Genomic DNA, 27,563 nt, shown 5'->3' with positions numbered 1-27,563 from the left:
TCAGAAGTACTATTTACATTGATTGTAAGAGCACAGAAATATTGCTCTACAGGTAGAACTTTGGGGTTAATGAGTTTTTCCTTGGGAGCATTGCACAGTGTAGCACAGCTGTTGTGCTTCAGCTCATATTAGCTTCATGTTTCAATTACCTTGAATCTAATCATGCACAAAAGGACGACTGAATGCATACTTGTCAGGAGTGACTTGTTCCTTTGAGCACTGTGACTGAGATTGATGACCACAAAAATTGTTATCAGGAAAGTGAATTCTCACTTACTCTTGAAATCCTTTTATGATTCTGTGGTCTACTTCAGGGCTTTCTCGAGGCACAAGGGGTTATGAGTAGAATTGTTGTCACAATGGTGACTGTAATAATCTCAATTAATAAGCTATTTCTGTAAAAGGAGTCTTTGCTGACAAAGAAGGCATAGTTCTTGACTGTGACACAAGATGGTGCTAGCATGCTGATGGCAACAAAATTGAGGTTTAGTTGAAGTTGTCTTTGTACAAAATATCTTTAGCTTCATGAATCTAATATAATGAAATTAAACTGCTAACCCGTTTTGAGAAATGCATGTTAGAGAGGCAGTTGCTGAGCACCACTTGCATATTTGTCCACTTGGCTTGCAGTTTAGGAATGAAGCAATCCTGAAATGTGAAACTTACCACTTGTCCTGATCTGATGACGACCATTTCGGAGGAGATGTAAGCATTACAGAGATAGAGACTCCACGACGAACTGGCAAAATAAAATGTTGTGGGGTGAGTTGACTGAGAAGGCTAAGACTAGTAAGAGAATCACTGCAATTTTTGAAGCAAATTACATCACAGACATTCAATAATAGAAGATATTTCTATGGGTTAATCCCTACACTTATATAGTTTGAAGTATATTGTGCTCCTGATTGCTGTTTGATTTGCACAGCTACCTCTATCAGCAGACAGAAGTTAGGGAAGTGTTGTCTCCAGGTTTCTAAATGTTTAGATTGTATTTTCTCATTGTTTTGCAAAAATGTAAAGCACTTTCTTCACTTCCAGCTAAATCTGTTGTTTCAATTATGTTTAAAACTTGACTCTATTTCTCCCTTAACTTTTTGTTTTAAAAAAATAGGTAACGCACTGATCTTAGTAAGGAGTTTCCTTAATTGCTCTTCTCAGCCTTTTGTACAGTGGTACCTGCATAAAAAGTGCTCTTTAGCCACACAAAAGTAAAGCTACTCTTATATTGGCTTTGTGCTGTGGGTCTGCTGCTGGCTCACGACGCGGATGTTGCGCAACTAGAGGCAGCTTCGAAGTAAACTTGCTGGATTCGCTGAAGTGCTGGTCTTAATGTATGTGACAATATTGAAAGCTGCCTTTTTCCTCAATGTCCATATAGCTCTATGTTTCTAGGTGACAGTGAGTGGAGTAAGATCACGCCCCAGCAGAAAAAGTGTCATTAATGAGAAAGAAAGAACTTTCATTTATATAGCACCTTCATGATCTTGGGGAGTCCAAAGTGCTTTGCAGCCAATGAAGTACTTTTGAACTGTAGTCACTGTTGCAATGAAGTGAAACACGACAGCCAATTTGCGCAGAGCACGGTCATGCAAGACAGCAGTAAGAAAAATGATCAGATAATCTATTTTTACTGATATTGATTGAGGGACAAATGTTGGTCAGGGCACCGGGAGAATTCCCCTGATCTTCAAATAGTGCCGTAGCATCTTTTATGTCCATCTACAAGGACAGACGAGACCTTGGTTTAACATCTCATCCGAAAGGAGGTGTATCTGAATGTGCAGCACTGAAGTGTCAGCTTAGATTATGTGCTGAAATCTTTGGAGTGGGGCTTGAATCCGTAACCTTCTGACTCTGAGACAGGAGTGCCACCACTGAGCCAAGGCTGATATTATTAAAACTTGAATCTATTGTCCCTCAACTTTTTGTTTCAAAACAACAGCGAGCACATTAACCTCCATCCTGGAGTCCTCTTAATTGCATTTCTCCACCCATTATACAGTGATACCCTCATGTAAAAATTCCCTTTCACCACACAAAATGAAAGCTACTTTTATATTGGATTTCTGCCATAGTAGTTGTAATGCTATGCTAGAGGCCTCCATTTGGGAAGAGTTTGCCCGAGGGCAATGTTGTGACCGTTAAACACTGAGACCCAGATAACCGTGATATATTTTAGAATATGAACAGTAGCATAGCAGGGAAGCAATTGAAGAGGTATGCTTATGATCAAAACATCTGAAAGGATTCTAGAGGTACCACCAGTACACCCTTATAAACCGTATCTCCCTAACCTGGATTTACAGTTTGTTTTCAAGCTAATTATGTGCATGTGCCACACCCCTCTGACTTTCCTAATTCTGCTGGGTCCTAATGTCCACATGTTCTGACCGTCCCAAATCTTCTGGGCCTGTGTCATAATGTTGTCTGCTCCCGGCGTGGGTGTTGTGCAGCTTGAGGCAGCGTCAAACTAAACTTGCTGCTCTTAATAATGAGAAGGTACGGTAGCCTCTTGGTTATCATACTGCACTAACAATCCAGAGGCTGTGAGTTCAAATCCCACCGTGGCAAGTTGGGAAATTGAATAATTAAATCTGGTGATTTGTGAGCAGTTGAAAGCTGCCGGATTGTTGTAAAAACCCAACTGGTTCACTAATGTTCTTAAGGGAAGGAAATCTGTCACCCCTACCGGTCTGGCCTACAAGTGACTCCAGTCCCAGACTATACGGTTGACTCTTGATGTCTTCAGGGCAACTAGAAATAGGCAATAAATGTGGCCTTGCCAGCGTCGCCCACATCATGCGAACAAATATTAATAAAAGTTTGCACTTGATGGTGAAAATTGGAGTGTTGAGAGGAATAAAGTTTAATCTAATAGAGGCATTTGATGAATCATAGTCTTACAACCAGGTATTACAAGTTTGTCCTCAATTTAAAAAAAAAATTGCAGGTGTTTGATTCCAGGGCAGCTTCACTTCTGTGCTGGGATAGATTGAATTGAATCATGAAGTTCTGGGTTGCTTTCCAATGAAGGGGGCAGGCAGTGACTTGCTACTTGCGAATACTGTTCTGTATCTAAGACACCTCTGTTATTCCCCCCCCCACCCCCCCCAAATCTTTCTTCCTGAAGGAAATGTCCCTCTCTCTGCTTAATATTCAAGAGTATGGAAATATGAGATGGTGACTCATTAATTTGCAGGGAGGTGCTCACCCACTGCATGCTTTTTCCTGATGGTATGGCAGAGATTGCAGACTTCTTGGTGTATTAAGTAAGTATTCCATCTGTTTCTTTCCCTGCTACTTCCCACCTTCTGTCAGTTTTTGTCAAGTACTTTTGCTACAAGGAGATGGCTCTACGAATCTCCTTATGGCAAGAAAGCTTGCCATTTTTTGTATGACGTCACTGAAGTTACTCCATCCAAGAAGTTTGGTGGAGCTGTGCAATCCTGAAGCAATCTGTCTATGCTGGAAATTTTATTAAAATAGTAGAGAAGATAAATGAAGACCAAGAATAAAGTTAAAGAAGTAGAAAGTTGTTTTACCTTTGAGCAGGGAAATGTACACCAAAACTACAACTCTCAATATCCCATGCAGACTTTCATGATGTACAACTAACATAAAATAGACTGAAACGCTCTAGTATAAAGTTTGGAAATATGGGGAAGAACTGCCGCCTTAAAACAAATTTTGAATAGCTACAGTTTCAACAATAGTTCTTAATATTTAATAAATTTATACATTAGGCCAGTTAAATGTACCAACCAATCATATTGGAAAATCTTAATATTTGACTGAAAGCAAAAGGTTCCTCAGGGCTATTGAAGTAAACCTCCAGATCATTAGTCTTGATGAAGAGCACACCCGATGTCAAGTGAATGAGATAAAAGCAGAGTGGATCGGCTGTGGTGCAGTTGTAAGTGTAATAGGGGAGTGGGTACAGATGTTCTAGCTGCGTCATTTGAACTTACCACGAGCCTTCAAAATAAGACAGCCAGAATTTGCAAAGTTTGTGATAACTACCTGCAAGCAAAAAAGCCATAAGCTAATGATGAATTTGCATTTTGTATGCTTTTGTTCTCATTTTCTACTCTTCATTTTTGAACGCATTGATTTATGCTGGGTACAGTTCTACGGATTTTATCAGCACCTCTGGCACTATGCTCAAGCGACAATTCTCCATTTATGCCTAGACATTAATAACAATAACTTGCATTTATATTGCACCTTTAACATAGTAAAACATCCCAAGGTGATTCCCAGGTTGACATTAAACAAAATTTGACACCAAGCTATGTGAGGAGATATTAGGACAGGTGACCAAAAGCTTGTTCAAAGAGGCAGGTTTTAAGGAGCGCCTTAAAGGAGGAGAGAGAGGTAAAGAGGTGGAGAGGTTTAGGGAGGGAATTCCAGAACTTAGGGCCTAAGCAGCTGAAGGCATGGCCGCCACTGGTGGAGCGCAGAGATCTCGGAGGGTTGTAGGGCTGGAGGAGGTTACAAAGATAGGGAAGGGCGAGACCATGGAGGGATTTGAATGCAAGGATGAGAATTTTAAATTCGAGGTGTTGCAGGATCGGGAACCAATCTAGTTTGGTGAGCACAGGGGTGATGGGTGAATGGGACTTGGTGCGAGTTAGGATACTCGTAGAAAAGTTTTGGATGAGCTCAAGTTTATGGAGGGTGGAAGATGGGAGGCCGGCCAGGAGAGCATTGGAATAGTCGCGTCTGGATATATTAAAGGCACGACTGAATGTTTCAGCAGCCGATGGACATAGGCAGGGGTGGAGACGGGCGATATTTTGGAGGTGGAAGTAGGAGGTCTTGGTGATGGAGAGGATATGGGGTTGGAAGCTCAGTTTGGGGTCAAATAGGATGCCAAGGTTGCGAATAATCTGGTTCAACCGTAGACACTTGCCAGGGAGGGGGATGGAATCCATGGCTAGGGAATGGAGTTTGTGGCGGCGACTGAAGACAATGGCTTCGATCTTCTCAGTATTTAATTGGAAGAAATTTCTGCTCACCCTATACTGAATGTCAGACAAGCAGCATAACAAACCAGAGGCAGTGTAGGGTTCGAGAGGTGGTGGTGAGGTATAGATGAGTGGCTGTGTACATGTAGAATCTGACATTGTGTTTTCGGATGATGTCGCTGAGGGGCAGCATGTAGGTGAGAAATAAGAGGGAGCCAAGGATAGTTCCTTGGCCGAAAACACAGGTAATCGTGTGGGAGCGGGAAGAGAAGCCATTGCAGGAGATTCTTTGGCTATTACTGGACAAATCAGATGGGACTGGACCCAGGTGAGGGCAGTCCCACCCAGCTGGACAAAGTTGCAGAGGCGAGGGAGGAGGATCGTGTGGTCAAATTTGTTGAGCAGGATGAGGTGGGATAATGCACCACCATCACAGTCACAGAGGATGTAATTTGTGACTGATGAGGGCCATTTCATTGCTGTGCTAGGGGCAGAAACCTGATTGAAGAGGTTCAAACACAGGGTTGTGGGAAAGATGAGCACGTATTTGGGAGGCTGGAACATGATCAAGGACCTTGGAGAGGAAAGGGAGGTTGGTGATGGGGCAGTAGTTTTCAAGGACAGAGGGGTCAAGGCCGGTTTTTTTGAAGGGGGGGCGGTGATGAAGACTGATTTGAAAGGGAGGGGGACAGTCCCAGAGGGAAGGGAACCGACAACAATATCAGCTAGCTTGGGTATTAGACAGTGAATATTGATAGACAATTTGACCATTGAGCATGATCTTATCCTTATCTAACATTCACACAAGCACTTTCCTGCAGAGTTCATTGAATAGCAATTAGGAGTGTGAACTCTGGTTGTTTTTCTTTTCCTCTTTCTAGTCTAGGGGCACTGAGGCCAATTGTAAGGCTCCAGCTGTTCCATCCACCTAAAGTCAAGTAACTGAGCGCTGACCAAAGAATTAATCTGAGAATTGTGGTCTATAGCTTAGTATTACACCACACTGTGTATTTACTAACTAAGTCATCAAGATTCTCCATCTAAAATGACGCCAGAGTGTTATCTTGTAGGCAGTAGCAATGCCTGAATTCTTTCCATCATTTTATTCATTTGAGATTGAATGCATATTTCATGACATAGATGTTCTTGGAGCTTCGACATACAATGGGGGATTTTAACTCCCTCTCCCTCTCCCTCGGCGGAGACTGGGCGATAGTGGAGTTAAAATGGAGGTCCTGCCATATTTCCTGGGGCCTTCTGTGGGAGCCTCATGAATTCATGCAAATCAGGATCGTACATAGGACTCCAATGGCATATTAATGCCATTGAAACCTGGTGAAACAGCAGAAGGGGGCCCTTAGAGGTAAGTGCCCAAGTTATTTTTGTTGGGCCAGTAGGAGCAGAACATGTCAATGAGGCCCGGCCCTTGAAATTAACCGGGCCTCCCGTTTGTTCCTCCGGCTGGGCATCTAATAGTTAAAATCCACTCTACAATGTCGAACTTTGACCATCTCACAAGGCAACCTCAGGAGTCACTCAGCACTTCATTTTTAAGACCGTCACAATCTTTTTGTGGCTTTGCTAAATGCTATTGAATGTATTTCTCTAATCCTCAGCAGGCATTAATGACAAATCATGATTTTCCTCATTATATGTAGTTTTTCCTCCACAACCACACTCCTTTCTCACAGTTTCTAACTCTGATCTGCAGTTTTTGCACACCTAAATTTTGCAAATTGTTTGCTCTGCAGTATGAGCATAACCTAGACTGCAGGCTGCCTCTGCTTTAAGTAATATAGGAAGATCATAAGACTTGAAGGTCTTCCTGAGGTTGATTATTCCAGTATAACCAAAGATTGTGAAGAAAACCAAAAAAGGTACCAGGCTTGATCCCTGTTTATGCTGAGTTATCTGATCTCACTTACAGTAGTATAGGCATGGTTCAATCGACCTTTGCTACTGGTTTAGGGAGAAGAGAATTGGCCAAGGTTCCTCCTGATTGCTAACCAACTATTGCTGTTGGAAGTGTGTGCTTGGATTTCAGTTGAGGACAGGATCATGCTTTGCTGTGATACCTTCTGCATTCAAATAGCTTATTGCTGCTCACAATTTTTGTTCACACATGAAGAATGGGCACTTTGGTAATGTACAGATGGAGAAACAATGCCCATGGAGCCATAACCACAGCAAGAAGTCAATGCCTTCAGAGGAGAAGTGGGGGAGGGGAAGGAGAAAAAATTGGCAGATAAAGGAAGAAGAAGAATTCTGACTGTGGTAGGCAGCTGGCAAATCCAGTCCTGGAATTGTCTTACCCTGTGGTCCACAGTTCTTACCTCAATTTCCTGGCGAATTCTTCCATAACATTTATATAACTGCTGATGAAACCAGCATTACTTCAGCAGGAATGAACTGAGAGCCTGATCTATGTCTTTGTCTTGCAAGATGGAATCAGTTCTTAATATGTTTGCTTTTCTGAAAGACAAAATGGAAGCTTGATAGTGTGGCAATCGCTGTGCTGCTGCAATCGATTTAGCTTTTGAATGTTGGCTCATTTTCTGTTATACAGTCCTGGAGCTGTTCCAGTGAAGAACTATGGATTTTGCAACAGAGAGATCCTATTCCAGAAAAAGATTTACTTGCTTGCTGATAATAGACAGAATATTTACCAAGAATCCAGTCATTGGAAGAATCTCCTTTTTGTTTACTTTATTTCTGTAACAGTCCATTCTCAACTCTTTGCCGGTGTCAACCGAACTCTACCTCACCACCATCTCTCTCGACCCCTCCACTTTCTCTGATTTGTCACACTGCTTGTCTGACATCCAGTATTGGATGAGCAAAAATTTCCTCCAACTAAATACTGAGTCCCTGCTGCAAACTCCGTTCCCTAGCCACCGACTCCATCCCTCTCCCTGGCCACTATCTGTTCGTAACCTTGGCGTTCAATTTGACCCTGAGATGAGCTTCTGACCACATATTCGCTCCATCACCAAGACTGCCTACTTCCACCTCTGTAACATTGCCCATCTCCGCTCCTGCCTCAGCTCATCTGCTGCTGAATCCCTCATCCATACCTTTGTTACCTCCAGACTTGACTATTCCAATGCTCTCCAGGCCTCCCATCTTCCACCCTCCATAAACTTGAGCTCATCTGAAACTCTGCTGCCAGTATCCTAACTCGCATCATCACCCATCACCCCTGTGCTCGCTGACCTACATTGGCTCTTGGTCCAGGAGCGCCTCAATTTTAAAATTCTCATCCTTGTTTTCAAATCCCTCCATGGCCTCACTCCTCCCTATCTGTAACCTCCTCCAGCCCTACAACCCTCCGAGACCTCTGCTCTCCTCCAATTCTGGCCTCTTAAGCATCACTGATTTTAATCGCTCCACTATTGGCGGCCGTACCTAGGCCCTAAGCTCTGAAATTCCCTCCCCAAGCCGCTCTGCCTCTCTACCTCTCTCTCCTTCTTTAAGACGCTCCTTTAAAATTTATCTCTTTGACCAAGCCTGTCCTAATATCTCCTTATGTGGCTCGGAGTCAAATTTTGTTTGATGCTCCTGTGAAATGCCTTGGAACATTTTACTACATTAAAGAAGTTATATAAATGCAAGTTGTTGTTGTTGCGTTACAGTCATGCCACAGACTGTTTTCCCTGCTTATTTTGAAAGCCATTTGAAGCTGAGTGCTTTAGATTTGTATGTGTGATGAATGAACTTTTTGGAGGGTTTCGCATTATACTGCCCCACTGTGTGTGTGTGTGTGTGTGTGTGTGTGTGTGTGTGTGTATTAGGCATTCTTGTCAGTTCAGTAGACTCCACTTTTGACTGTGAAAAGTTGTCATCTCTTTTATTCAAAAATAGAATTTGAAATTGAAGATGTCATTGGACGATTGGTGGTATATGCTTTGAAGAAATCATGTCATGGAAAACCACAGAGGAACAAATCTACAATTGATGAGTACTTTAATCATGTTTGAGATTTTGGCTGGGATTTAAACCCCCTTGCCCAGTGAGAACGGTGATAGGGAAGGGTTAAAATTAGGCCGAGTCGACTTACCGGCTTTAGATTGCTCTGTTCCTGCCTGGCACCATCTTGTCTTTGCTGACTTTCAAGTCAGCCAAGGCTCCTGCTGCATGCAGGCGTGGGCATACTTAAGCATTCAGAGGTTGTGGCCCGATGATGACATTAGCGGCGTGACCTGATCTTAACTTGTCTGCAGCCCAGCAGCAGAACCACGGTGAGAGGTGCCAACTGGCCAGAAGAGGCCCAGGTAAGTTTTAAAAATCTACTTCTGTCATAACTACTTTTTGGCCAGGAGGGGCAGGAGTGCCCCACCCCCCAGGAGTTCTTGGGCCACATTAGCCCCGCTGCCCGCCTCCCCCCCCCCGCCTCCCCCCCCCCCCCCCCCCCTGGATTGCTGGGGTCAGTTCCTACTGGTCCCCTGCTGTGGCCTCCTGCCACTAAATTCCCGGCCCTGCCCGCCGGCCAGGTAGTAGATCTGGCCAGGAGCAGGGCAAGATTTCAGAAACTTTTATGTTAATGAGGCCCTGCCGTTAAGATCGACAGGGCCTCCACATCCCTGGACTCTCTGACTGCGCTGTCTGCTTTGGGGCTCATGGGCCCCCCTTTTAAAATCAGGCCTTTATTTTGAATAATTTATTGCAGTGTTTATTGCTGAATCTTAAGACTGTTGCTTCCCTACGTTACTTTGCTTCTCACTTGATGTCCATTTCTCCCCCTTTGTAAAGCCGTTTTTTTAGTAGAGCACTAAATAAATGTAAGTGGTAGCTGTAGTTGTGATAGTTGCACTTATTCCTTAACAAATATAGATTTCCTTTGGCCTTGGACACTGGCTTCTGTGCCGGCAGTTACAGTCATTAGTGTTGGAGTCTAACTGCTTATGGTCCTCTCACGTAGAGTTATGATCTTTCTCCACACCTAGTAAAGGACTGTATATATCATGGAGTAAAAGAGTAAAGCCTGTGGATGCAGTGTGTTATAATTTCACACCATCATGACCCATTCATCAAAGGGAGGAAAGCTGTCTGAAGGAAAAAAATAAGCATTTTTTAAATGAGTCCTATGTATGAATTGGAATCTGAGGAGTTAGAGTGATATATATGATGGGAACAGAGTTAGAAATAGTAAAAACTATTAAATATGAGACAACTGAAATAGTATAATCTAACGAAAAAGTTGGGCAGATTCTTAGAATACAAAACAAATCGTGAGAATGTATTGAACAAAGCTGGCTGAATCGAATCTTACCTGATTTGTGAAAACTTATGTCAATAAATTCCAGCATGGCACAACATGTTTTCTTTGTAATTAAACCATTTAGATCTATGCTTTTTAGACCTCCTTGAAGGTGCACATTCTTACCCCTGCCCCTCCCCTCCTTAAATAAATGAATATATAAACAGGTGCTTATTTTATAGTATGAAGAGCCAGATCTAACAGCCAATAAGGAAGAATTTATCTGCTGCTGTTTAGTTGAGTATGAATTTTGTAAAGTTATTTTCAAAATTAAGAACAGGTAGGGAGGAATTTTTTTTATTTCTCTTTCCTTTCCTTTCAGTTTGTTTGATAAATTAAACTTCATTCATCTATTAATTTCTGATGTCTTTTAAATTACAATTTTTAAGTACATCTGCCAAGAAAGTGTTACCGTGCCCCAGTGAGGCTCCAGTCTCTTACATTGTGAAGTTGACATAAAGCCATTATATACACCATCTAATCTCTCGAGTAAAACTGAACTCCCTACATCTCCTTTTCCATTTACACTCTCAGCATTCAAGTAGTGTGAAGCTGTAATTGTGCCAAAACTGTTGAGTGTAACTCCTAGGAGTGTTTGAAGCAGGATCAAAACTTATTGCTTCAGAATTGCCCACATGATAATTGGGACTCTTTCCATCACATATGATCTGCAACAATATTGTAAAGTGGTATTGAAAGACTTTATTTTTGTGTTTGTTTCGAACATATGCTTACATTGATCATGGTCTAATTCCAGAATTAAGTGTGAGAGCTCCACTGTGCAAAATTACAAATGGGGAGGGGTACAGAAGGAATATGATTCAAGTTGTATTAACCAAAGCGGATTTGGGAAGATGGGTAATATAAATAGAATATTTGACATTTTACAAAACAATGTTTGATTCTTCCTCAATTTTAGGTTAAATTGACAATAGTAAGATGTAACTTAGGATAAGGAGCAGGAATATAAAGTAAGTTAAATTGGTGTTGAGGATAACTTTTTCTTTGGTTAATGTACACAGCAGAGCAGATTTTCTTACTCTACGCCTAAATATAATTAGGGACACTAACTATCTGTTGCATTTTAAAATTCCTCTTCCTCATCCTCTTACTGATGACATGCAGTTTCTGTGCCTTGCAAATGTGGCAACAGTACTAAAGCTGTATTGAATGTGTTGCCAACAACTGAAGCAATTTTACAGTGATCACTAATCTTCATGCTCTTGCCACATCAAAACTACAGCACAGAAACAGGCTATTCGGCCCAACTGGTCTGTGCTGGCGTTCGTGCTCCACACGAGCCTCCTTCCTACTTCATTTAACCCTATCAGCATACCCTTCTATTCCTTTCTCCCTCATGTGCTTATCTAGCTTCCCTTTAAATGGCAGATATGCCATTTGCCTCAACTATTCCTTGTGGTAGCGCGTTTCACATTCTTACCACTCTTCAGGTAAAGATGTTTCTCCTGAATTCTCTTGTATTTATTAATGACTATTTTATATTTATGACCTCTATTTATGACCTCTAGTTTTAGACTCCCCCACAAGTGGAAATGTTTTCTTTATGTCCACCCTATCAAACCCTTTCATTATCTTAAAGAGCTCTATCAGGTCAGCCCTCAACCTTCTCTTTTCTAGAGAGAAGAGCCCCAGCCTGTATAGTCTTTCCTGATAAGTACGTCCCTTCAATTCTGGTATCATCCTTGTGAATCTTTGTTGCACCCTCTCCAATACATCAAGATCCTTATTAATATGGAAACCTGAACTGTGCACAGTACTCCAAGTGTGGTCTAACCAAGGTTCTATGCAAGCTTAACGTAACTTCTCTGCTTTTCAATTCTATCCCTCTAGAAATGAACCCGACTGCTTGATTTGCCATTTTTATTAACCTGTGTCGCTACTTTTAGTGATTTGTATATCTGTACCACGATATCCCTTTGTTCCTCTATCCCATTTAGACTCTTTTTACTCATGATGTGGATAAACTAATCAAACCTAGAGAGGATAAAAATAATTAGTTACTCAAGCAGTATGTGGCCTCCTTATCCTACCAAAATGCACCACCTCATACTTATCTATATTGAAATTCATTTCCCAATTACATGCCATTCTGCAAGTTTATTAATGTCCTCTTGCATTTTGAAGCATTCTTCCTTTGTATTAACTACACCCCCCAATTTGGTATCGTCCGCAAATTTTAAAAATGTACTTCCGATTCCTGAATTCAAATTGTTAATGTAAATTGTGAACAACAGTGGTCCCAGCACTGATCCCTGTGGAACACCACTTCCCATCTTTTGCCAGTCTGCGTAGATACCCTTAACCCCTATTCTCTGTTTTGTGGCCAACTTGTTGTCCATTCTGCTACGGGTCCCCTGACTCCACATGCTCTGAACTTAGTCATAAGTCTACAATGCGGTACCTTATCAAAGGCCTTTTTGAAAATCCAAATATATTACATCTACTGCATACTTTTGCCTACTCTTTTTGTTACTTCTTCAAAGAATTCGGTAAGGTTGGTCAACATGACTTTCCCTTTGGAAATTCACGCTGACTATTCTTTATTTTATTTTCATTCTCTAGATGTTTTCTATTACAATTTGAGTAAAGACTCCATTATCTTTCCTACCACCGATGTTAAGCTAACTGGCCTATAGTTCCCTGGACTTGTTTTATTTCCCTTTTTAAATAGAGGAATAACATTAGCTATCCACTAGTCCTCTGACACTATTCCCATTTCTAATGAATTTTTATATATATGTAATAGTGCCTCTGCTATCTCCTCTCTAATATCTTTTAATATTCACGGATGCAATCCATCTGGACTAGGGGTTTTATCCTCTCTAGGTTTGATTAGTTTATCAATTATCCTCCCCCCTTTCTATCTTTAAATGTTTTTATGTCTTTTTGATCTCTTCTTCTAATATCTTGCTCACCTTGTTAGTCTCCCTGGTAAATACTGAGGCAAAGTAACTATTCAATATTTCTGCCATTTCGTTGTCATTACCTGTGAGTTTATCTTATGCATCCCTTGGTGGCCCTTTCCTTATTCTGATTTTTCTTTTGTTATTTATGTGCCTGTAGAATACTTCACTATTTCTTTTCATATTCTTTGATATTTTAATTTCATAGTTCTTCTTTGCTTTCCTAATTTTTTTTACTTCTTTCCTAACCTCTTTGCATTCCCTTTTGCCATCCTCTCCTTTATTGTCTATGTATGCCTTTTTCTTCAGTTTCATTTCACCCTTATCTCTTTATTCATCCATGGTTTTTCATTATTGGCTCGTTTGTTCTTGCTTTTTAGAGGAATATATTTCTCCTGAACTCTATTGATCAACATTTTAAATATTTCCCAGTGCTGTTCTCTCTTTGTCAATTTTTTTTCCCAGTTTACCTCTGCTAGTTTCATTCTCATCCCGTCAAAATTAGCTTCTTTGCAATCTATTACTTTCGTCTTGGTCTTACTTATGTCTTTTTCAGTCATTATTTTAAACCTTACTATGTTATGATCGCTATTGCTTAGATGTTCCCCTTTGCTTACTTGTCTTATCTCCTCTGGTTCATTTCCCAATACTAGATCCAGCAATGATTCCTCTCTTGATGAGCTTCTCACATAAGGTAAGAATGATTGTGGAAGTTATTATTAAGAAGGATTAACAACCCTTGGTAGCATTAATAATAGCACATTTCCAACATGAGGCGATCCCCTAATAATTTCTTCGTACATGTACTTCGTTTAGTAAAACAATCCGACATTCTCGGGTAAGAAGGAGTCCTGTACACACTAAGGACTCCATTCCCTTTTCCCCTTTCCCCACCTCTTCTTGCCAGTTTATTTGGGGGTAGATGAAATCTCCCGTGATTATTAAATTTGATAACTTTTCACTAATTTCGTAGATTTGTCTATATATTTCATCCTTCACTAACTTTCCACTATTAGGTAGTCTGTAGAATATACCTATTAACGTGATTGATCCCTTCTTATCCTTTGTCTCAATCCATATGGATTTTGTTTCTATCTTAGTGTTACTTATGTCCCTTTTTTCTATTGTCATTATGTTGTCTCTAATTAGTGCAGATACACCACCCCCCCTTCTATCCTTTCTAAATACGTTATATCCTGCAATATCTAGGTCTTGTTCCTTATGTGGCCATGTTTCAGTTATCCCTACTACATCTGGTTCCTCACTATGAATTATTGCCTCCAGTTCCCCTGTTTTGTTTTGGATGCTGTGCACATTGCTGTACAGGCAATTTAATTTGTCTTTAGTAATTGTACCCCTCACTTTATTTTTAATAGTTGTTTTGTACTTGTGTTCTATAACTGTATTTGTATTTGTTCCCTGACCGTTTGTTACCCTTATTCCTTATCTTGGTCTGACCTTTATTCTCATTTCCTATTTTTTTCTTCAGACTTATGTTATCTTCACCAGATCCCTCCCCCTGTCGTACTGTACACTATACGAAAAATGTGAGTGAGAAAAGATTCCGAATGACCTTGCTGGCTTGAAACAAATGCTGGAGAGAAAGGAAATCTCTAAAATTAAATGTGTGGATTCAAGCCATCAACTGTCGGATTGTTTTACTAAACGAAGTATATGTACAAAGAAATTATTAGGGGCCGCCTCATGTTGGAAATGTGCTATTATTAATGCTACCAAGGGTTGTCAATCCTTCTTAATAATAACTTCCACAATGATTCGGGCCAGAGTGTGACCGAACATAGGAAATAGGAACAGGAGTAGGCCATTCAGCCCCTTGTGCCTGCTCCGCCATTTGATGAGATCATGGCTGATCTGTGATCTAGCTCCATATACCTGCCTTTGGCCCATATCCCTGAATACCTTTGGTTGCCAAAAAGCTATCTATCTCACATTTAAATTTAGCAATTGAGCTAGTATCAACATGCAAGTTTTATTATAGATACAAGAACAATGTTCTAATGCGGTTATACCAAACAACAAGTATTTATATAACAACGTTCTAATACAGCTATATCAAATAAATAAGGATGGTACAACCTGTCCCTAGGAAGTTTCAAGCTGATCAGTCTCGGTATCGTAGGTTCCGTTGCCCCAGAAACTGCTTCTAACTTTAGTGGGACAGTGTTTCAGTTTATATATCTTTCTGAAGCATAGTTGCTTCTGGTAGCTTAACAACTTGAGTCCCATGATATCGTCTGTCTTGGACAGCCCCCCCCCCCCAGGGTGCCCATTGTTCCAGACATCTTTATCCATTCTATGGTGTTAACTCAAAAGCAAAATACTGCGGATGCTGGAAATCTGAAATAAAAACAGAAAATGCTGGAGAAGCTCAGCAAGTCGGGCTGCATCTATGGAGAAAGAAACAGAGTTAACATTTCAGGTCGAAGACCTCTCATCAGAATGGGAAAATGTTAGAGTTAGAGTTTTTCAGCAAGTTCAGAGCCAGGGAAAGGGTGGGGGGAGGGAGGAGAGGGGAGGAAAGAACAAAAGGGAAGGTCTGTGATTAAATAACAAGAAGGATGATTGATGGTGCAAGGCAAGGTAATGTTGTAATGAGACAGGTTAAAAAACAAAAGATTGGTCAGGAGTAGCTGTAAATGGCAACATTAGAACCATTACCAGCATCTGCTGTCCAAAAAAATGGGTGCAGTGGTTATGATCTGAAGTTATTGAAATCAATGTTGAGTCCGGAAGGTTGTGAAGTGCCTAAACGAAAGATGAGGTGCTGTTCCTCGAGCTTACGTTGAGCTTCATTGGAACAGTGTAAGAGGCCGAGGACAGGGAGGTCAGAATTGGGAGTGGGATGGGGAATTAAAATGGCAAGCGACCAGCAGGTCAGGGTCACGCTTGCGGACAGAGCGGAGATGTTCAGCAAAGCGATCACCCAATCTGCGTTTGGTCTCCCCGTTGTAGAGGAGACCGCATTCTGAGCAGCGAATACAGTATACTAAATTGAAAGAAGTAATCTGCTGTTTCACGTGGAAGGAGTGTTTGGGGCCCTGGACGGTGGGAAGGGAGGAGGCGGGTGTTAACTGGTGTCCATTTTATCTATCTTATGGGGGAAGGACATGCCCTTATCTTTCTGTGTATTTTGATTGTTCGGATGCAGACATTTAAGATGTCTCATCCTGTAAATGCCAATTACGAATTGTCTGAACAAAGCTCCTGCAATTAACATAACAGGATTAGTGTGTGTCCAGGTCCTGAGTCTTTGATTATGCCTTGGGATGTTTTGTTATCTGTTTCTGACAATTTGGTGTTATTGTCTTTGCAATATTTTCAATCTGATGTGAGGCATATCATTTATTGTGGGATGCTGGTTCCCTTTTTAGTCTCACAGATTCAAGGTCTGCCCATAGCCTCGCTTTGCAGGATGGGATACATGACTATGACTTAGCCTAGGAATAGTATTTCTTACACCTCACAATATAATGCTTTGAATTGTATAAGTTGTACAGAGTATGGAAGTTTTTGATTTTTGAATTTTTTGTTTGTATTGTGTGTATATATAAAGTTTAATTGGTTTATGTCCAAAAAAAATCATAGTTTCCAACTTCTACCTTTTAAGCAACCATTCTCTGCTACCATGTAATAAATTGGATAGCCAGGTGGTGAAGGATAGAATACTAGAGTCGGGTATTCAGTTGCTTCCAAGCCTTTAATCACAGAGATCCACATTACCCACTGTGCACCCTCTCGATAAGCTCTCATATGAATGGGTATGAGAGTCCCCAATTGATACACACCACCTGAATACAATTAACACGAATTGATATAAATCATATGGATACAATTAACACTTAATAGTTTAAAATCCTATCAACAGCCCTATGTATCCTTTCCGCTGGTCCCACACTGGTTCAGGTGGAGCGCGTCCCAACGGTATAATTCCTTCCTGTCCCAGCCAGTGTCCCATAAAAAGAACCCCTCCTTCCCACACCAGTCTTTCAGCTACGCATTCACCTTCCTGATTGACCTGTCCCTATGCCAATTAGCACATGGCTTGGATAGTAATCCTGAGGTTACCACCCGCGGGGGCCCTGTTTTTTAATTTAGTTCCTAACTTCTGATATTCTCTTAGCAGGACCACCTCCCTTTTCCCTCTCCCTTTCCAAGTTCCTTTCCAGTTATTCCCAGATATCCTTTACTCATGCACCAATTAGGCAACACACCCTCCTGGACTCTCAGTCGCGACTGCAGAGGGCACTATCTATCCTCCTGATTATAGAATCCCTTATGACTGTAAACTTTCTATTGTGCTCCCCCCCCCGCCTTACACTGTCTCCTGCTCCACGGTGCCATGGTTACCATTCCAGCTGTCCACCCTGCAGCCACCTTCCTTATCCTGACAGATAGCAAGTACGTTATACTTGTTGGATAGGTCCAGTGTCTACGGGACCTCCTACTCTACTTCCCCTTGGTTCCTCTTACCCTGCTGACTTATGTGTTGGAGTGTCTCCAACTCACACTCTAGCTCAAAGACTCTGAGCCGGAGTGTTCGAAGCCGGAGACATTTACTGCAGTTGTGGCAAACTGGGACAGTCTCGCTGTCCACAAACTCCCACATATCACAGTCCCGACACATAGCCTGCACGGCCATTTCTAGTTTTTATTTATTCATTTATTTATTGGTTGGTATTAATTTAATCCTAGAACCAATGGAAACATTTAAGGTCTAGATTATATTTAGTAGATTAATTTTAGCTTGAATTTAAATTAATTAGTAATTAATTATTCTGAATATTTATTCATTTAAGTATTTATTTATATTTTATAGTTAAAAATGGCGTGTGTGTAGTAAATTAAAAACTTGGTTTAATTTCCTCGGGTTCTGCCACTCCCCCCCCCTCAGTGCTGACTATTACTTCACCTTTTGAGATGTTTCCCTGAGTTTGTTTTTTAACTGCTGGGCTATACTGCCACAGGGCTCCTTTTAATCAGCTCTGGTTTCCCGCTCTTTTTAAGAACATAAGAAATAGGAGCAGGAGTAAGCCATATGGCCCCTCGGGCCAGCTCTGCCATTCAATAAGGCCATGGCTGATCTTCTACCTCAACTCCACTTTCCTGCCCTATCCCCGTATCCCTTGATTCCCTTAGTGTCCAAAAATCTATTGATTTTAGTCTTGAATATACTCAACCACTGAGCATCCACAGCCTTCTGGGGTAGAGAATTCCAAAGATTCACAACCCTCTGCATGAAGAAATTCCTCCTGATCCTGGTCCTAAAATAGCCAACCTCTTATCTTGAGATTATGACCTCTAGTTCTAGATTCTCCAGCCAGGGGAAACAGCCTCTCAGCATCTACCCTTTCAAGCCCTCTAAGAATTTTATACGTTTCAATGAGATCACCTCTCATTCTTCTAAACTCCAGAGAATCGCTCCTCACAGGCCAACCTCTCATTCCAGGAATCAATCTAGTGCACCACCTCGAAGGCAAGTATATCCTTCCTTAGATGTGGAGATGCCGGTGATGGACTGGGGTGGACAAATGTAAGGAATCTTACAACACCAGGTTATAGTCCAACAGTTTTATTTGAAAATCACAAGCTTTCGGAGGCTTTCTCCTTCGTCAGGTGAGTCAACCCCAACCCCATGAGCCCAAATCTAGTGTAACAACCATTTGTGTGGCACCTTATTGAATGCCTTCTGAAAATCCAAATATACTACATCCACTGGTTCCCCTTTATCTATCCTGCTAGTTACATCCTCAAAAAACTCTAATAGGTTTGTCAAACACGATTTCCCTTTCATAAAACCATGTTGACTCTGCTTAATCATATTATGGTTTTCTAAGTACCCTGTTACCACATCCTTAATAATGGATTCCAGCATTTTCCCGACGACTGATGTCAGCCTAACTGGTCTGAGGTTCCCTGTTTTCTCTCTCCCTCCTTTCTTGAATAGCGGTGTTACATTTGCTACCTTCCAATCCACAGGGACAGTTCTGGAATCTAGGAATTTTGGAAGATTAAAACCAATGCATCCACTATCTCACCAGCCACCTTTTTTAAAATACTAGGATGTAGGCCATCAAGTCCAGGGGATTTGTCAGCTTTTAGTCCCATTAGTTTCTCCAGTACTTTTTCTTTACTAATATTAATTACTTCAAACTCCTCACTCTCATTACACCCTTGGTTCCCCACTATTTCTGGTATGTTTTTTGTGTCTTTTACTGTGAAGACAGATAGAAAATACTTGTTTAACGGCTCTGCCATTTCCTTATTCCCCGTTATAATTTCTCCTGCCTCAGCCTCTAAGGGACCTACGTTTACTTTCGCTACTCTCTTCCTTTTTACATACTTGTAGAAGCTCTTACAATCTGTTTTTATATTTCTTGCTAGTTTACTCTCCGTTTCTATTTTCTCCCTCTTCATCAATTTTTTGGTCATCTTTTGCTGGTTTCTATAACTCTCCCAATCCTCAGGCTTACTACTCATCTTGGCAATATTATAAGCCTCTTCTTTTAATCTAATACCATCCTTAACTTCCTTTGTTAGCCACGGACGGATCACTTTTCCCATTGAGTTTTTAATTCCTCAATAGAATGTATATTCATTGAGAATTATGATATATTTCTTTAAATGTTTGCCATTGCTTATCTGCCATCATATCTTTAATCTAATTTCCCAATCAACCGCAGCCAACTCGCCCTTCATACCTATGTAATTGATTTTGTTTACGTTTAAAACTCTAGTTTCGGACTTAAGTACGTCATTCTCGAACTCAATGTGAAATTCAATCATTATTATCACTCTGCCCCAGAGGATCGCTTACTATGAGATTACTAATTAACTGTGTCTCGTTACACAAGACAAGATCTAAAATAGCCTGTTCCTTGGTTGGTTCTACAACATATTGTCCCGAATGCATTCCATGAACTCGTCCTCCAAACTACTTTTGACAATTTGATTTGCCCAGTCTATATGAAGATTAAAGTCCCCATGATTATTACTTTACCTTTGTTACAAGGTCCTCTGATTTCTTGATTAATACTTTGTCCAACAATATAACTACTATTAAGGCCTATAAACTACAGCCACCAGTGTTTTCTGCCCCTTGTTATTTCTTATCTCCACCCATACTGATTCTACTTCCTGATCTTTCGAGCCAAGATCCTTTCTCACTACTGTTGTTATCGGGCTACCCTCCTCCTTTTCCATTTTTGACTGCCTTTTCGAAAAGTCAAGCACACTGGAACATTTAGTTCCCAACCTTGGTCACCTTGTAACCATGTCTCAGTAATACTTTCATGCCCTGGAAAAGGGTAGGGAAAGAGGTGGCCATTAAATCTTTTGTACCCTTTTATATAATGCCATTGAGATTTATGTTGTCATAATTCCAGCTTGCTGTGTGGAAGTGTGCTAAATATACTGATAACGTAAGCTACATTCCTTTCTGGCGCAAAAACACAAAAGGAAATACGGCCCAACCATGGCTAACAAAAGAAATTAAGGATTGTATTAGATCCGAAGAGGAGTCATATAAAGTTGCCAGAAAAAGTAGCAAGCCTGCTGATTGAGAGCAGTTTAGAATTCAGCAAAAAAGGACCAAGAGATTGATTAAGAGGGGAAAAATAGAGTATGAGAGTAAACTTGCAAGCAAAATAAAAGTGGATTGTAAACACTTCCACAAGTATGTAAAAAGAAAAATATTAGTTAAGACAAATGTAGGTTCCTTACAGTCAGAAACAGGAGAATTTATAATGGGGAACCGGGAAATGGCAGAGCAATTAAACAAATACTTTGGTTCTGTCTTCACGGAAGAGGACACAAATAACTTCCCAGAAATACTAGGGAACCAAGGGACTAGTGAGAAGGAGGAATTAAAGAAAATTAGCATTAGTAAAAAAAATAATGCTGGAGAAATTAATGGGACTGAAAGCCGATAAATCCCCAGGACCTGATAATCTGCATCCCAGAGTACTAAAAGAGGTAGCCATGGAACCAGTGGATGCATTAGTTGTCATCTTCCAAAATTCTACAGATTATGGAACAGTTCCTGCAGATTGGAGGGTGGCAAATGTAACCCCACTATTTAAAAAAGGAGGGAGAGAGAAAACAGGGAATTACAGACTGGTTAGCCTAACATCAGTAGTAGGGAAAATGCATATTGTAAAGGATGTGATAACAGGACACTTAGAAAATATCAATGGGATTAGACAAAGTCAGCATGGATTTATGAAAGGGAAATCATGTTTGACAAACCTACTGGAGTTTTTTGAGGATGTAACTGGTAGAACGGATAAGGGAGAACCGGTGGATGTGGTTTATTTGGATTTTCAGAAGGCCTTTGATAAAGTCCCACATAAGAGGTTAGTGTGCAAAATTAAAGCACATGGGACTGGGGGTAATATACTGGCATGGATTGAAAATTGGTTAACAGACAGAAAACAGAGAGTAGGAATTAATGGGTGTTTTTCGGGGTGGCAGGCAGTGACTATTGGGGTACCGCAGGGATCAGTGCTTGGGCCCCAGCTATTCACAATATATATCAATGATTTGGATGAGGGAACCAAATATAATATTTCCAAGTTTGCTGACGACACAAAACTAGGTGGGATCGTGAGTTGTGAGGAGGATGCAAAGAGGCTTCAAGGCAATTTAGACAAGTTGAGTGAGTGGGCAAATACATGGACAGATGCAGTATAATGCAGATAAATGTGAAGTTATCCACTTCGGAAGGAAAAACAGAAAGGCAGAGTATTATTTAAATGGTGATAGATTGGGAAATGTTGATGTACAAGGGGACCTGGGTGTCCTTGTAGTCACTGAAAGCAAACATGCAGGTGCAGCAAGCAGTTAGGAAGGCAAATGGTATGTTGGCCTTCATTGCAAGAGGATTTGAGTATAGGAGCAAGGATATCTTACTGCAGTTATCTCAGCACCCACGGACCAGTTGAACCAGGAACACTTCTCACCACGATGGACGTCTCGGCACTATACACCAGTATCCCCCACGATGACGGCATCGCTGCAACAGCCTCAGTACTCAACACCAACAACAGCCAATCTCCAGACGCCATCCTACAACTCATCCGCTTCATCCTGGATCACAATGTCTTCACCTTCAATAACCAGTTCTTTACCCAAACACACGGAACAGCCATGGGGACCAAATTCGCACCCCAATACGCCAACATTTTCATGCACAAGTTCGAGCACGACTTCTTCACTGCACAGGACCTCCAACCAACACTATACACCAGATACATCGACGACATTTTCTTCCTATGGACCCACGGCGAAGAATCACTGAAGAGACTACACGATAACATCAACAAGTTCCATCCCACCATCAAACTCACCATGGACTACTCCTCAGAATCGGTTTCTTTCTTGGACACACAAATCTCCATCAAAGACGGGCACCTCAGCACCTCACTCTACCGCAAGCCCACGGACAACCTCACGATGCTCCACTTTTCCAGCTTCCACCCCAACCACGTCAAAGAGGCCATCCCCTATGGACAGGCCCTACGAATACACAGGATCTGCTCAGACGAGGAGGAACGCGATGGACACCTACAGACGCTGAAAGACGCCCTCGTAAGAACGGGATATGACGCTCGACTTGTCGATCGACAGTTCCGACGGGCCACAGCGAAGAATCGCATAGACCTCCTCAGAAGACAAACACGGGACGCAACCAACAGAGTACCCTTCGTCGTCCAGTACTTCCCTGGAGCGGAGAAACTACACCATGTTCTCCGCAGCCTTCAACATGTCATCGATGACGACGAACACCTCGCTAAGGCCATCCCCACGCCTCCACTGCTCGCCTTTAAACAGCCACCCAACCTCAAACAGACCATCGTTCGCAGCAAGTTACCCAGTTTTCAGGAGAACAGCGTCCACGACACCACACAACCCTGCCACGGCAACCTCTGCAAGACATGCCAGATCATCGACACGGATACCACCATCACACGAGAGGACACCACCCACCAGGTACATGGTTCATACTCCTGTGACTCGGCCAACGTTGTTTACCTCATACGTTGCAGGAAAGGATGCCCCGGAGCATGGTACATTGGCGAGACCATGCAGACGCTGCGACAACGGATGAACGGACACCGCGCAACAATCGCCAAACAGGAGGGTTCCCTCCCAGTCGGGGAACACTTTAGCAGTCAAGGACATTCAGCCACCGATCTTCGGGTAAGCGTTCTCCAAGGCGGCCTTCGAGACACACGACAACGCAAAATCGTCGAGCAGAAGTTGATAGCCAAGTTCCGCACCCATGAGGACGGCCTCAACCGGGATCTTGGGTTCATGTCACGCTACACGTAACCCCACCAGCAAAAAGGGGGAAAAAATTTATATGTTTTTTAAAATTCTCTCTCTCTCTCTCTCTGCCATTTTAAGTTTCTTTCTGCCTGCCTGTGTAAAAGACACAATGTATATCGAGTGTACTGGGACGTGCTGTTCTCCGTGACTGGCCTGTTTGAATAACAACGACACCTTTTGATTGGTGTGATGCTGTCCCAACATCGTATAAGATATGCGATTTGAGAACCTTTTCATTCAATCATCTGACGAAGGAGATAATCTCCGAAAGCTTGTGATTTTAAAATAAATTTGTTGGACTATAACCTGGTGTTGTAAGATTCCTTACATTTACTGCAGTTATGCAGGGCCTTGGTGAGGCCACACCTGGAGTATTGTGTGCAGTTTTGGTCTCCTTACCTAAGAAAGGATATACTTGCCATGGATACAGTGCAACGAAGGTTCACCAGACTGATCCTTGGGACTGTCATATGAGGAGAGATTGGGTCGACTCGGCCTGTATTCACTCGAGTTTAGAAGAATGAGAGGGGATCTCATTGAAACATATAAAATTCTGACAGGGCTAGACAGACTGGATGCAGGGAGGATGTTTCCCCTGGCTGGGGGGCCCGGAACGAGGGGTCACAGTCTCAGGATACGGGTTAGGACATTTAGGACTGAGATGAGGAGAAATTTCTTCACTCAGAGGGTGGTGAACTTGTGGAATTCTCTACCACAGAACGCTGTGGAGGCCAAGTCACTGAATATATTTAAGAAGGAACTGGATAGATTTCTAGACACAAAAGGCATCAAGGGCTGTGGGGAGAGAGCGGGAATATGGTATTGAGATAGAGGATCAGCCATGATCAAATTGAATGGCAATGCAGGCTCGAAGGGCTGAACGGCCGACTCCTGCTCCTATTTTCTATGTTTCACATTGGTGAACACAGGTGATTTTTAGTGCCACAGCATGCACTATTTAGATCGTCGTTGATGCTTATTCAAGTGACACAAATAAAATTAAGCCCATCTTGTCACCATGGCTTCATGACCTTGACTTTTAGACCCAGTTCTGTTCACGGATCTTTTCTAAATAGATCCAAACCAACGCCCCCCCCCCCCCCCCGCCCCCACAAAATCTCATTAAAACAATACACTGTGAACTGTGTTATGGCTTTCTGGTTCGCACCTTATTAATCAAACATTAGAATAAAGGTTCTAATAAACTGGAACATTTTCCTTTATTTCTTTAGAACCACGGAAGGTATTTTAAATCATCGTTAGATAACAATGAGTGTCAATATGTTGCATAGAATCTACAGCACAAAAGCAGGTTCATTCGGCTGATCTATGCTGGTGTTTACATTCCAAACAGGAATCCTTCCACTCTGAATACCTCTGCCCACCCTGCTCCTGTAACGCTCTATTCCCTTTTCCCTCCATGTATGCATCAAGCCTCCCCTTAAAAGCATCAATGGTATCTGCTTGAACCACTCCATAGAGCAGTAAGTTCCACATTCTCACCATCCTCTGTCTGAAGAAATTCTTCCCAAATTTTCTATTTGATCTGTTAGTGGCTATCTTATATTCATGTCTCCTTGTTCTGGATTCACCCACAAGTGGAAACGGTTTCTCCACATCCGCCCTATTCAACCTCTTCATAATTTTAAAGACCTGTATCAGGCCTCCTCTTATCCAGAGAAAAGGTCCGCACCCTGATTATTTCCTGATAGTTGAACGGTCTTAATTTTAATAACGTCCTTGTACATCTTTTTCCACTTTCTCCAGTGCTTCCGTACCTTTTTGTAGTATGAAGAACTGAACTGCACACAGCACTCCAAGTGTGGTCTGACCAAGGTTCTATGTAAATTTCAGATTACCTGCCTGCTTTTGTATTCATTTCCTCTAGAAATGAACCCCAGTATTATGTTTGCACTCTATATGGCCACATCAGCGTGTGTTGCGACTTTTAATAATTTATGTATCTGTATTGCCAGATCTTTTTGCTTCTCTACTCCGTTTAGTTTCTTACCATCGAAGGAATAAGTAGCCTCCTTATTCCTCTTACCGAAGTGAGTCATCTCACACTTCGTTATATTGAATTTCATTTGCCATTTATCCGCCCACTCTGCAATCCTGTTTATGTCTTTCTGTATTTTGAGACAGTCTTCTACCTTAATATCTACACCTCTCAATTTGATATCATCTGAAAATTTCGGCTCCATACCTCAGATACCTGAATCCAAATCATTTATGAATATGGTGAACAACAGTGGTTCCAGCACGGATCCCTGCGGGATACTACTTCCCAAATGGTTCTTGTAAGATAACAGATGATAAAAGACCAGTGTGTAGGTCTTACCCTGAGTTTGGAGCTTAAAAGCCTGTACAAGATGTGACTTGAATATCATGGTGGCATGGGAAAAATGCCACAAAGACAATGTTATTAGTTCTAAATGACCAATGAGTATACAATGCTTGGATAGCCAGTCGCAACCTTGATCTAGATTCAACAGTAATCTGGTGTAGAATAATAGACTTTGAAGTGTGATTACAAGGCAGAAATCTAATCTCAGGGTTTGGATTGTGATGTGAAGCTGGAGTGGTTTATAGCTGTCATGTGAACCACACTGTCAGATGACAGCCTTTAAATCACTCTAGAGGTATGTTTTTGAACATGAGATATACTGTTCATTTTGTGCAGTAGTTTTATTCAATTTTGGGTCTGTTTTTTCTGGCAGCAGCTGGCTTCAATACAGATGGTGTTTGCCAGTGTTCTGTATTGTTGATATATGATCACACTGAAGGATTAACAACTGTAATGTCATTACTGCAAGTTTGTTGAGAAATAATTTGTGGTGAATTATCAGGAAATTATATGGCTGGCATATTTTATAATATGTTAATTCTCTGCAAGACGTGGGAAAGAATCACCTACCAAAGTACTCAATTTTATTATGTTGCCATCTGGAAACCATTGCTAAATTTTCTAGAAACAGATGTCGTTATCCTAGTATTAAATCAGTTGCAGTATTCTGTGTAAAAGCAGATAGCATCATTTTCAAACTGAAAGGAAAGAACAAACAAGACAGGTGAGCTTTACTTGTGTACACATGGATTACAAAATGTTCAGTTTGTGTCAGATAACTTGCAGTCTTGTAAATAATAGCAGCCATTTCAATACCTTGCATGTCTCAAAAACAGCTGCAATCAAGGTTGATACATACCTAGAACAAGAGTCAAGGATGCATATGTGCAACTGACTGAGCTTATTACCTTCCAATGCACAGTAGATGTTTGCTGGTACAACATGGAAAGAATATTTGAGATTATATAAGCGTTAATTTTTTGAGACCTCTTTTATTTGGATGGAAACAAAGATTTGTAGAATTGTGAAACATTGCTAGAGAATTGAATGTTCATGTCCTCGTTGATGTCATTTGTGTGCGCGTGTGAGTGAGAGAGAAAAAAAGACTGCAGGTTGGTCTGTCTAAGATCGGTTCTTTTCTAGTTATAATCCTTTTTTTTCTAGTTTATACATTTTACACAATCTCAGTGGGAATTGGATGGACGAGAATGTTACAATGCTGGTTTCTCCTCTCTAATACACCAGTTATACTGTAAGGGTGGCATCGATGCAGCACAGGATTTTGCTTCACAGTGACTTCAAAGCATGCAATATATTGCTGTTAATTTTGCAGGATTTAAAATTTTGGAGCTGGGAATAAAGCCATCTGTAAGAGCTCTTGCATTGTAAGTACTGCACAGCCATAGTCTTCGAGTTCTAATTATTAAACTCGCTCATCAGCTATCCTTTACTGTGAGGCAGTGAAAGTTGTCAGTGCTCAATGCTGAGTTTGAATATGCATGCAGGTCTCTGCCTTCTCTCCAGTTCGTAATGGTGTAGATGAGCAATGCAAATGTGGCTTCTTGCTTATGTTACTGTTTTTAAAAAAGAAAGCTGCAGTGGTTGGTATAGTGTAACCAGACCTAAGTCCCATGTTTTTGAAACTAGTTCAAACTGTTGCATAAGCACTCCATCTACAATGGAAGCAAATCCTTGGTGCAAAACTGCTTTGAATTTGAAAT

General features: G+C 41.4%; 1 protein-coding gene across 4 annotated transcripts in view; it reads left to right on the top strand.

The window, feature by feature from the left end:
• The window catches only part of LOC137344466 (TBC1 domain family member 22B-like), a 318,631-nt gene that overhangs the window by 56,940 nt on the left and 234,128 nt on the right, over window positions 1-27,563 (top strand). The window lies entirely within an intron of this gene.

The sequence above is a fragment of the Heptranchias perlo genome, chromosome 27 (genome assembly GCF_035084215.1).
Source record: "Heptranchias perlo isolate sHepPer1 chromosome 27, sHepPer1.hap1, whole genome shotgun sequence".
In the NCBI taxonomy this organism is placed as follows: Eukaryota; Metazoa; Chordata; class Chondrichthyes; order Hexanchiformes; family Hexanchidae; genus Heptranchias; species Heptranchias perlo.
The sequence above is the reverse complement of the archived record's forward strand: the minus strand, read 5'-3'. Positions and strand labels throughout refer to the sequence as shown.